Below are 12,266 nucleotides of genomic sequence, written 5' to 3'. Positions count from 1 at the left end.
ATGAAAGGAGCCCTAGAACCCATCACTGCTTGAAGTAGTGGGTTTGAGAGTAAGTATCTACGTATACACATATACAAAAATGTATGAAAACATCAACCAACAATATGCAAGATTCATATGTCTATCATAATTATATTAATGCATGATAATGTCATGATGGATGCATTATTTTTTACTTTTCCGTGAACTCGACTACAAATCCTCATGATGAATGCTTGGAGAATTAAACTCCTAGTAGGGCCTTAATGTAGTAATAACAACAATGGTACTGATACCAATCAGGATGGACTAGTGTCATGATGTTCTTAGGAAGCAGACAAGATGAATATTGTGTTGTGCCCACCATTGGTGACTCATTGGAAAAATATCATGCACTCGTTAGTGTCGGAAACCCTCAAGTCGACAAAGATAGCTGCCATATTATCATGAACATGATACCTTCAAGGGGGTGTCTGAAGTCATCACAATTATCACAAAGGGTTTCATCGGCTCAGGGGAGCTACCCCTTCCCATAACAGCTCAACCTTTACCCGTAGTGTCCCCTCAACCAATTCTAATAAAATAGGTACCCCTCTAGGATCTCAACATAGTTGACAGTGTTGTGTCTTCCCGTAAACCATATTGTGCATAAATCGGTACATTCGTATGGGTATATCGTACTTCTTTATGGGTATAACTTTGGATTCAATTCTCTAAAATCTCAGAAATCATTGGGTAATCACCACGTGTTAAAATTCGACCTTTTATTATGAAAACTTTTTCATTTTAGGAAGTATACTTATTTTCGTACAATTTTCAAGTATATACTTTGCACTAAAAATAAATCTTCCAACCATTGATTAAAAATAAAAAATTTCATATCATATTATTTTTCTATGTTTTCCAAAATCAAAGTTCTTTTCCCATTTCTTTTTCGAATCCAAATTTATATGACAATGCGCACAATTATGCAATGTTGAAGAATTATGCAAATGCTTCACAATTTCGACTATCATAGCATGCATCAGTTGCTGAACAAAGTAGCAGTTTAATTTCAAGAATCATATAAGTCAACTAATAGAACATGATACATATTTCCAATACCATTACTCAAACAATTTAATCCACAAAGTTAGTTTCATCGTTAGACGAACTCATAAGTCTCGATACTCATTAGTTTGCACCCACAATTGTAGTATTCGACTAAACGTTTTTGGGCATGACTTAGAGATGCACAACTATCTTTGGTATTGATTCTAAGTCCACATATATGAAAATACTTCCCTCCATACCTGTACCTCCCTGATCCTATTAACTTCGTGTCATAGCTTATCCGACCATTGAGTACGTTGGAGATGTGTTAGCTTGATTTGCATGCAAGCTTTGAGTGAAAGAAATGGAGGTCACCCTCCTTCCAAGTTGACATCGTGAATGGTGGAGGAAGAAGAAGGCAACTTTGTATGATTGTGTAGGACTTTTGGTGTGGATTTCAGCCCCTTAAGGCTTTATATAGGAGAGGAGGAAGGGGTTAGGTTGGTGACTAAGGTAGCATTAACTCCTAATTATGACACCTAAGGCACACATGTCATCATCCAAGCTTAATCTTGCATGCATTCTTAATATTTGTGATTTGGGATGTGTTTTGTTGTTTTAATCTTTTTTTGTTGTTGCATGGATATGTTTCTTGCATTCTAAGACATCTTACGACAAGTCTAAATATTAGCTAGATAAGTATGGATAGTAGTTTATACTCTTAGAGAACTAACAAGATCAACTACATGTACTCTTAGGTAATCTGATCAAGAAGTTTACAATGAAAAACTAGCTTTTCTTAAGAGAATTACTGAAAATCACAAAGGTTATAAAGTGGCTCAGGCCATACCGATCGAGCTTTTGTAACAATAAACTTACCCGATAACGGTTAATTCTAGAATTTGGACGGTTTTGTAACCAATTTCAAATTGGCTTATTTCTGTCATCCTCAACTCATATATAAACTTATTCCTATACTAGAAATATATTTATATAGTTTCTGAATGAGAAACAAAGTTCCTCACTTCTTAACTAAGTTCTATCAATAGGTTACTTGTTATTCAAGTTAGTCCTTACTTGAATAACTATTATTCTGGACATAGAAAATATATTCATATTTTTCATCTTTATCACAAACATAAAAGCAATTATCTATATGTATATATATACTATCTTGTCATGCATCTACCTAAACAGAAAGTTAAAAGGAGGGATGTGACACCAATAATAATAATTATGAGATTAAAAGAGTAAATAACAAACATCAATCAAATAATGTAATCAATGAGAATATATCTACAAAATAATAATAGATCTACAAAATAATAACTAATTTATAAAATAAACAAATGAATGAAAAAATAAACAAAATTAGCAAGACATTTAATCTAATTATATTTAAAAGCATTAATCAAGGTTAAAATCCATATGGTCTTCATATAAATTTTGAAAAAAATTACAAATTCATTTAGTAGTGCATGTGATCAAATCTAATAAACTTAAAAAGTAGTCCCCATCAGAATAGCTACCTTCCAAAGACTCTTAAAAGGTGCAAATTACAAAACATTGAATCCTAAAAAAGGAGGAAAATATACCTTCAATGGGTCATTAATACTATTATGGTCATCAGACAGGAAACAATAATAGAAGTACAAACACAGAAAGAATGAAAAATATGCATTTGAGGTCTTTTTGAAATATGCAACACAAACATTGAAAAGAATAAAGATTAAAGATACAAAGAATGAAAAAAATCGTGTTCTGAAACATAACACATAAACAATAAAAATAAACTCAAAAATAATTGGAGGGGATCAAATTTGACATAAAAGAATAAACATATTAGCAATGGATCCATGAAAAAATAGAAGACTGAAATATGCAACATAAACAATGAAAATATTAAACATTAAGCAATAAAAGAATGAAAAAAAATCATGTTTTTGAAACATAGAATGTAAATAAGGAAAAGAAATCTAAAATGGTAGGAGGGTTCAAACTTCACACGAAGAAATAAACATATTAGTAATGGATCCACAAAAAATTGAAGTTCTAAAAAGAAACATACCCTATTTCAGACTAGGACACAGGTTTCTGAAACATACAACACAAACAATAAAAAAATAAAGATTAAACATACAAAGAAGGAGAAAAATATTTGCAATTTAGACGAAGGAATAAACATATTAGCAATAGGTCCATCAAAAAATTGAAGATTTAAAAATATCCTTACCTTATTTTAGACGGGGATACTCTCTTATCGTACACCTACCACAAAGTGACTATTTAGAAACGTTGTACCACAAATGCAAATGGAGAGATAGATTGAACCCATGTAGACAGCTCCTTGTAGATATTGGATGTTGTGTGACACAGATCACGAAATAAAAGTTGTGAGATTAGATCTTCATCTCATGACACATACATTCATGTAAAGAAAGAGCCATGATTGACAGAGTTTGTCTCTGTCATGACCTTTGGTTGAAACTAAACAACTCGTTATAAAGGAAGAAAAAAAATAGAAAAAAAGAGTCTGAATAGAAGACAAATACTTGTTGGAGATGAAAAGATTTAATAAAATATACTTTTCAGGAAATAAATATAAATAAATTGTTGAAAAACGGTATATTTGATGTAAGAGAATAAACTAAATGAGAGAATTCGTCAAAAAATAAACACATTTAATACATATGATAATCGTAAATGTACCAAAAAATAAATATGTCTGCAAACAATTTTTATTAATTTCTTATATATATGTGTAATAGATAGAAGGAAAAATAGTAATAATAATTATTAAATAGATTATGATGAAAAAGAAATGTTTGATTCAGATTTTTTTATAAAATAAAATTTGAAAGGACTATTTTTTTAGGCTAAATAATTTTTTTTCGTACACGAAAAAATGGAAAGGTTTGTAATGTTAGAAGATGAAAGGCCGGATAAATCTGCACTATATTTAAGAAGAAAATGAGATGTTACAAACATTTTTTAATACATATTTTAATGAAAAGTTCTTGAAAATTAAAGGTTTTTTAATGACAGGTTTAATTTGTTTGAGCTTGGAAAGTGACTTAAGTCACTATACACTATACGTGTATTAAGAAGAAATTAATTGGTAAGTCATAACACATGATAGATGAGGTTCATTGAACATGATGAAAGTTTTTGGCAGAATTTCCTCCACGAACTAACAAATGGCGAATAACAAAGGTTCAAATATGATAAGGTGCATTGAAGATGATGTAATAGTTTTGTCATAATAATTTGTTGAGAAGCCAACACATGACATATAAGAATCTTATTTTCATATAGAATTAAATATATTATTTGTAGGGTTTTGAGATATATACTTCAATAAGAGTCGGGTGTTATAGTATGAATTAATATTCTAAAAGGTAACAATTCAACCAATAAAGTCTAATATGAAAACACTTAATTAATTCCTTGGTCCTAAAATTTACAGACCGGGGAGATGCTATGCTCATTTCAGCGGTTTCTGGTTTCTTGTTTCAAATAAAAGACTATCCTTAGTTTCTCAAAACTAGAAATGACTAATGTACCTTTAAAAAATAATAATAAAGAACGTACAATAATAAGAAAATGAAGATTTACTATTTTGCATAAATTATTTCATCTTGTCACTTACTTGCTTTCAAATTTATTTATTTTTATCTTTACTGTTATCTTTATTTTCAGATTCTTTTGAAAATCTGAAGTATTATTTACAAGTAACTTTTCTACTATTCTTTTTAGAAAATAATATTTTTAATTAACAAAATAGATTTTGTAAATCATCAACCATGGAAGTTTCTGAAAAATATATCATATCAACCTAATCACATGTAGATTAATTAGATTATTATCAAAATAAATTAAGAATTAGAAAATAAAGAAGAATTATAGTTTAATGTTCAGCACAATGTTATTGTCTTACTTCTTTTGTCGTTCTTCTTTAGCATGTAGAGAACAACTGGTATTTCTAATTTAATTCTAGAAAATAAGGTTATAGTTGTATATGTTATTATATTTTTATTAGGCATATTGGAATTATAGTCATTTTTATACAACAACATAAGTTAGAGGGTAAAAATTTTACATAAAAATAGAATGCTGAGTTTGTACAAATGATAAAATGAAAGATCAAAATTTTATTTTATAATTATGAATGTCACATAAGAACATAGAAAACACTTTTGGTAAAAAGTTAACGCATAACTATTTTTGCACATTCATACGAGTTGGTGGATGAAAATTGCACATAAAAAAGATGACTATATTGGAACATACTCAACATCGATATGCTGACCGCAATGACTTGTCAACCAAGCCACATGAATATGTGCCCCATGCTCACACCAACAAAACCAAAGGCTCATCCCATGCTCCAGCACGAGCCACTGGCTCAACCAGCTCGGTCAGAGTCCTATGCGCCATAGCGCATCAGGTTGAGGCCCTTGACCGAAACAACATGGCGCATTAGGATAAGGCCCTTGACCGAGACACCATAGCTCAGGCCACGCCAAGCATCGGGCATAGTCCCCTCGGTCAGGATGCTCGAGCCAGGCTTACCAGGCTCTGTCAGACTGACGCACCAGACTTGCTTAGGTTGATGCGCACCAGCGTTGGCGCACAACAATATACGGCCAGGCTCATGGTCCTGACTAGCCTTGGCGCACCAGATTCCTACCAAGGCCTGACTAGCCTTGGCGCACCAGATTTCTACCAAGGCCTGCTCGGTCAAAATTCTATGCACATGGGAAATTAATTGGCACGTGTGTTTCATATGAGCACATTTTATATATTCTAGAAGATAACTCACCCTATGTTAGTTAAGCAAGTTTGTTAGTTAGTTAGTTCGGTTAATTCTCCTTTTAATCATATTGCTTCTGCTGCAAGCAAGATTGCTTTTCTATATAAGAAAACATATGGCTATGTAATCACTAATGAAATAAATACGAAAAGGTCATGAGGTTAATTCTCATTTTAATCACATTACTTTAGGATTTTGGATGTGTTGCAAGAACTGCACTCAATGAAGCAAGGGGACATGAGCATATCAACCTATCACACAGAATTGAAGACACTCTAGGAAGAACTAGAGTCCTTGAGAATGATACCCGTATGCATTTTTGGTAGGTCGAGTGCAACTGTGGATCAACAAAAGCTATAAGGGACCAAAGAGAAGTGGAACATGTTATTTGCTTCCTGAAAGGATTGAATGATGAATTCAGTACAACCAAAGCACAAATACTCCTTATGGAGCCACTACCTCAAATAAACAAGACATTCTCGCTAGTACATCAACAAGAAAAATGATTTGATGAAGTCAATCCAAAAAGTTCTAAGGCACTGCTCAACTTCTCAAACAACAAACTTGGCACCAACAAAAATGAGACATCACAACAATGGAAATCAAGATTCCCTGGACAAAGAGGAGGTAATATGCAAGGAAGAGGAAAAAGCTTTGGCAGGAGCTTTAACAGAGGCTTTGGTGGACAAAGAAATGGCGGACAAAAGGTATGCACCTATTGTGGGAGGAACAGGCATACAATAGAAACATGCTATTTTAAGCATGGTTTTCCTCCCAACACACCTCAAGGAAGATCAAGACAAGATAGTGGATCAGTCAATGTAATGACAACTCAAGACATGAACCCAGAAAAAATTGAAAAGAATCAGGCACCAACCTCTGGTACAAGAAACATAGGCTTCAACTTTGGGCCAGAGCAATATGCTCAATTGGAGTCACTCTTCAAAAGCATTGGATCAAACAATGGAGCAGACAATGGACATAATGTAAATCAACTTAGTGTCATACCAAGCATTGACACTCAAAGCAGACCTGCCCAAGAACATCAAGAACCCTCAGGTATGAATGATCAATGGATACTTGACATAGGGGCCACTGATCACGTGTGCCCCTCCTTGTCAAAATTTAACATCTTCAAGCACATAAGGCCTATCACTATAAACTTGCCTAATGGAACCACTATTCAAACCAAGATATCAGGCACAATAATCTTCTCTGAGTCACTGGCCTTACACAATGTATTATATGTGCCTACCTTTAAATATAACCTCATTTCAGTGCACAAACTAGTGTCCTCATTACACTGTAAATTGCTCTATCCAGGATATGACTAACTTGAGGATGATTGGGCATGCTGATGTTGTTAATGGACTTTACATGCTTAGGAGAGACCTTAAGGATAGCTTGGATATAGTGCATGATGTGAATACTTTGCCTTTTTTTGACTTATGGCACTTTAGGCTAGGCCATCCTTCAATGAACATACTTAACTCTGTATGCAAAACCTTTAGCTATATAGACTGTAAACATAATCTTGTATGTGATTTCTGCCACTTGGGTAAACAAGCTAAGCTTTCTTTTCCAAATAATATGCATAGATGTTCATATGCCTTTGATGTTGTCCATATGGATATTTGGGGGCCCATAGTGAATATTTCTATACATGGCCATAGGTACTTTCTCACTGTAGTTGATGATCACACTAGACACACTTGGTTGTTCCTTATGAAATCTAAGGTAGAAGCTAGACATCTTACGTATGCCTTTGTCCAAATGGCTCATACTCAATTTGGGAAACTGATCAAAGTCATTAGGACAGATAATGGTGTTGAATTCAACACCCCTGGTTTCTTTATGGAGAAAGGGATAATGCATCAAAGATCCTGTGTGGAAACCCCTCAGCAGAACTCGGTTGTTGAGAGGAAGCATATGCATATACTAAATGTGGCAAGAACCTTACTTTTCCAATCAAAGCTCCCTAAAACCTTTTGGTCACTCTGTATGCAAAACCTTTAGCTATATAGATTGTAAACATAATCTTGTATGTGATTTCTGCCACTTGGGTAAGCAAGCTAAGCTTTCTTTTCCAAATAATATGCATAGATGTTCATATGCTTTTGATATTGTCCATATGGATATTTGGGGACCCATAGCAAATATTTCTATACATGGCCATAGGTACTTTCTCACTGTAGTTGATGATTATACTAGACACACTTGGTTTTTCCTTATGAAATCTAAGGTAGAAGCTAGACATCTTATGTATGCCTTTGTCCAAATGGCTCATACTCAATTTGGAAAACTGATCAAAGTCATTAGGACAGATAATGGTGTTGAATTCAACACCCCTGGTTTCTTTATGGAGAAAGGAATAATGCATCAAAGATCCTGTGTGGAAACCCCTCAGCAGAACTCGGTTGTTGAGAGGAAGCATATGCATATACTAAATGTGGCAAGAACCTTACTTTTCCAATCAAAGCTCCCTAAAACCTTCTGGTCCTATGCTGTCCATCATGCAGTTTACCTTATAAATAGGTTGCCAACCCCAAACCTACAACACAAGTCACCATATGAACTTCTTAATGATAAACTGCCCAACCTACAAGATCTGAGAGTTTTTGGCTCACTGTGCTTTGCTAGCACCCTAGCTCAACATAGGACTAAACTTGACCCTAGGGTCCGAAAGTGCATATTCCTTGGATTTAAAGACAACACTAAAGGTTACATACTCTTTGATTTAATAAACAGAGAAATCTTCATTTCTAGGCATGTCATATTCCATGAACACATATTCCCCTATAACACCAAACAGACTAGAGATCTCACCATCACACTAATAGAGAATGATGACTTTTCCCTTCTACAACACAGTCCAATGCTCAATGACACAACAGATCAACAAACTAACAACGGAAACCCCTCAGGAGAACTCGGTTGTTGAGAGGAAGCATAGGCGTATACTAAATGTGGCAAGAACCTTACTTTTCCAATCAAAGCTCCCTAAAACCTTTTGGTCCTATGTTGTCCATCATGCAGTTTACCTAAATAGGTTGCCAACCCCAAACCTACAGCACAAGTCACCATATGAATTTCTTAATGATAAACTGCCCAACCTACAAGATCTGAGAGTTTTTGGCTCTCTGTGCTTAGCTAGCACCCTAGCTCAACACAGGACTAAACTTGACCCTAGGGCCCAAAATTGCATATTCCTTGGTTTTATAGACAACATTAAAGGTTACATACTCTTTGATTTAAGAAACAGAGAAATCTTCATTTCTAGGCATGTCATATTCCATGAACACATCTTCCCCTATAACACCAAACAGGCTAGAGATCTCACCATCATACCAATAGAGAATGATGACTTTGCTCTTCTACACTAGAGTCCAATGCTCCATGACTCAACAGATCAATAAACTAACAACCTGCCCTTAGAGTCTAATGGTACTAATCATGCACTCGACTCCCCTACTAACTCTGAGGCCGCCAACAATCATGTTAGAAGATCTCAGAGAAATAGAAGTGCCCCTACCTACCTGCATGACTTCCACTGCAATCTTCTCTCCCCTAGCCATACTCAAACTAAGCCCACCAAGGCTAGTCATCCTTTATCCACTGTCCTCTCCTAGAACACAGTTTCACATAGCCATTTAAAACATATATTGTCTGTCCAAACCAATATAGAACCTAAATACTACTTCCAAGCAGTCAAGCACCATCATTGAATAGTAGCCATGCAACATGAATTAAATGCCCTGAAGATTAATAGAACTTCGAGCATAGTTGACTTACCACCTGAGAAGACCCATATAGGGTCCAAATGGGTTTACAAAATTAATTACAAATCTGATGGCACGATTGAGAGATACAAGGCAAAATTGGTTGCCAAGGGATATAACCAAACAGAGGGACTTGATTACTTTGACACTTTTGCACCAGATATTAAACTAACCACAGTAAGGCTCCTCTTAGCCATTGCATCCTCACAAAATTGGCTTGTGCATCAATTGGATGTCAACAATGCCTTCTTGCATGGTGATTTACATGAGGAAGTATATATGTCCATTCCTCAAGGTGTCGCATGCACAAACCCAAACAAAGTTTGTAAACTCCATAAGTTCCTCTATGGTTTAAAACAGGCTGGAAGGCAATGGTTCACTAGGTTAACCAAGTGGTTATTATCCCTTGGCTACACACAATCTCACCATGACCACTCTTTGTTTACTAAGGCTTTTGACTCTGTTTTTACTGTCTAGCTTATATATGTTGATGATTTGGTGTTAGCTGATAACAGCCAAAAGGAAATTGATTTGGTTAAACTATGCTTGGACACTCACTTTAAAATTAAAGATCTAGGCCCAATCAAATACTTTGTAGGCCTAGAAATTGCTAGATCCACACAAGGCATTACCTTGTGCCAAAGAAAATATGCACTTGATATTCTTGCAGATACTGGCTTCCTAGCTTCAAAACCAACACCAACACCCATTGTGAAGACCACAAAGCTACACCAAGACACCTCAACTCCTTACTCTAATCCAACAGCATACAGAAGATTGGTAGGAAGACTCATATACCTAACCAACACAAGACCTGATATCAACTATGCTGTGCAACAACTAAGTCAATTCATGGCACAACCAACCATCACTCACCAACAAGCTCTCACTCGTGTTTTGAGATACATCAAAGGAAGCCATGGACAAGGATTATTCTACTCTACCACATCAGCTCTTCAAATCAAGGCATTTAGTGATTCAAATTGGGCAGCCTGCATTGACTCACGCAAATCCATCACTGGCTCTTATGTTTTTCTTGGTGATTCTTTAGTCTCTTGGAAATCCAAAAACCAAACCATTATGGCTCATTCTTCCTCTGGAGCAGAATATAGAGCATTAGCATCAACCTCGTGTGAAATCCAATGGCTCACTTATTTGCTCACCAATTTTAAGGTACATTTCACTCAACTTGCCCTCTTGTATTGTGACAATAATTTGGCTAGATATATTGCTGCAAATTCTGTATTTCATGAAAGAACTAAGCACATTGATATTGACTGCCATGTGGTTCGAGGACGACTCCAAAACAAGCTCTTCCACCTTCTTCCTATCCAAACAACTCAACAAACAGCAGACATCCTAACTAAAGCTCTGGATCCTACACCCTTTCACTACTTGCTTTCCAAGCACGGCACACTCAACATTTGTGCTCCAGCTTGCAGGGGGCTATTGGAACATACTCAACATCAATATGCTGACCATAATCACTTGCCAACCAAGCCACATGAATATGTGCCCCATGCTCACACAAACAAAACCAAAGGCTCATCCCATGCTCCAGCACGAGCCATTGGCTCAACCAGCTCGGTCAGAGTCCTATGCGCCATAACGCATCAGGTTGAGGCCCTTGACCGAAACAGCATGGTGCATCAGGATAAGGCCCTTGACAGAGACAACATAGCTCAGGCCACGCCAAGCATCAGGCATAGTCCCCTCGGTCAGGCTTACCAGGCTCGGCCAGACTGACGCACTAGACTTGCTTAGGCTGATGCACACCAGTGTTGGCGCACAACAATATACGGTCAGGCTCATGGCCCTGACTAGCCTTGGCGCACCAGATTCCTACCAAGGCCTCACTAGCTTTGGCGCACCAGATTTGTACCAAGGCCACAAGGCCTGCTCGGTCAAAATTCTATGCACATGGGCAATTAATTGAAACGTGTGTTTCATATGGGTACATTTTATATATTATAGAAGATAGCTCACCCTATGTTAGTTAAGCAAGTTTGTTAGTTAGTTAGTTCGGTTAATTCTCCTTTTAATCACATTGCTTCTACTGCAAGCAAGATTGCTTTTCTATATAAGAAAGCATATGGCTATGTAATCATTAATGAAATAAATACGAAAAGGTCATGAGGTATATTGAGTCCAACTTTCACAATAGACTAAAATGGAACAATTGAAAAAGTTTAGGGACCAAAACCACATTTTAGCCTAATAGTTAATAATTCTTAAATAAAACTAATCTATATAATTATTAGATGATTGTTGAAAGCTTTATTCGGTGTTTTTATTTTAGTTGGGAGTTTTCTCCTTTCAACAAATCGTCATGACAGCAATGTCAATTTGTTGAAAGATTAATACTCTCATTTTCGTTATGTTTCTTTTGTAAGTAAGAGAACTCGGTTTTATTCTTTGTTCGTCATCTCGACTTTTTTGAAATAAATTCCAACTATTGTGCATGACTCATCAAAGCTAGTTGTGAGCTATGAGACCAGCTATTGTGAGCTACTTCTAAAAAGCCTATGGTGGGCTACTTGAGGTGAGGTCATGGATGACTTTATTGTTTGCTTGATGGTTAAGTCAAGTCTGGTAAGCACCGCCCAGCGCACCTGCTTCACCGCTGAGCTGCTTGTTAAACAGCTTCTGACCGTGTTGACTGG

Source organism: Lupinus angustifolius, chromosome LG06, assembly GCF_001865875.1.
Source record: "Lupinus angustifolius cultivar Tanjil chromosome LG06, LupAngTanjil_v1.0, whole genome shotgun sequence".
Classification (NCBI taxonomy): domain Eukaryota; kingdom Viridiplantae; phylum Streptophyta; class Magnoliopsida; order Fabales; family Fabaceae; genus Lupinus; species Lupinus angustifolius.
Note: the sequence above shows the minus strand (reverse complement) of the source record.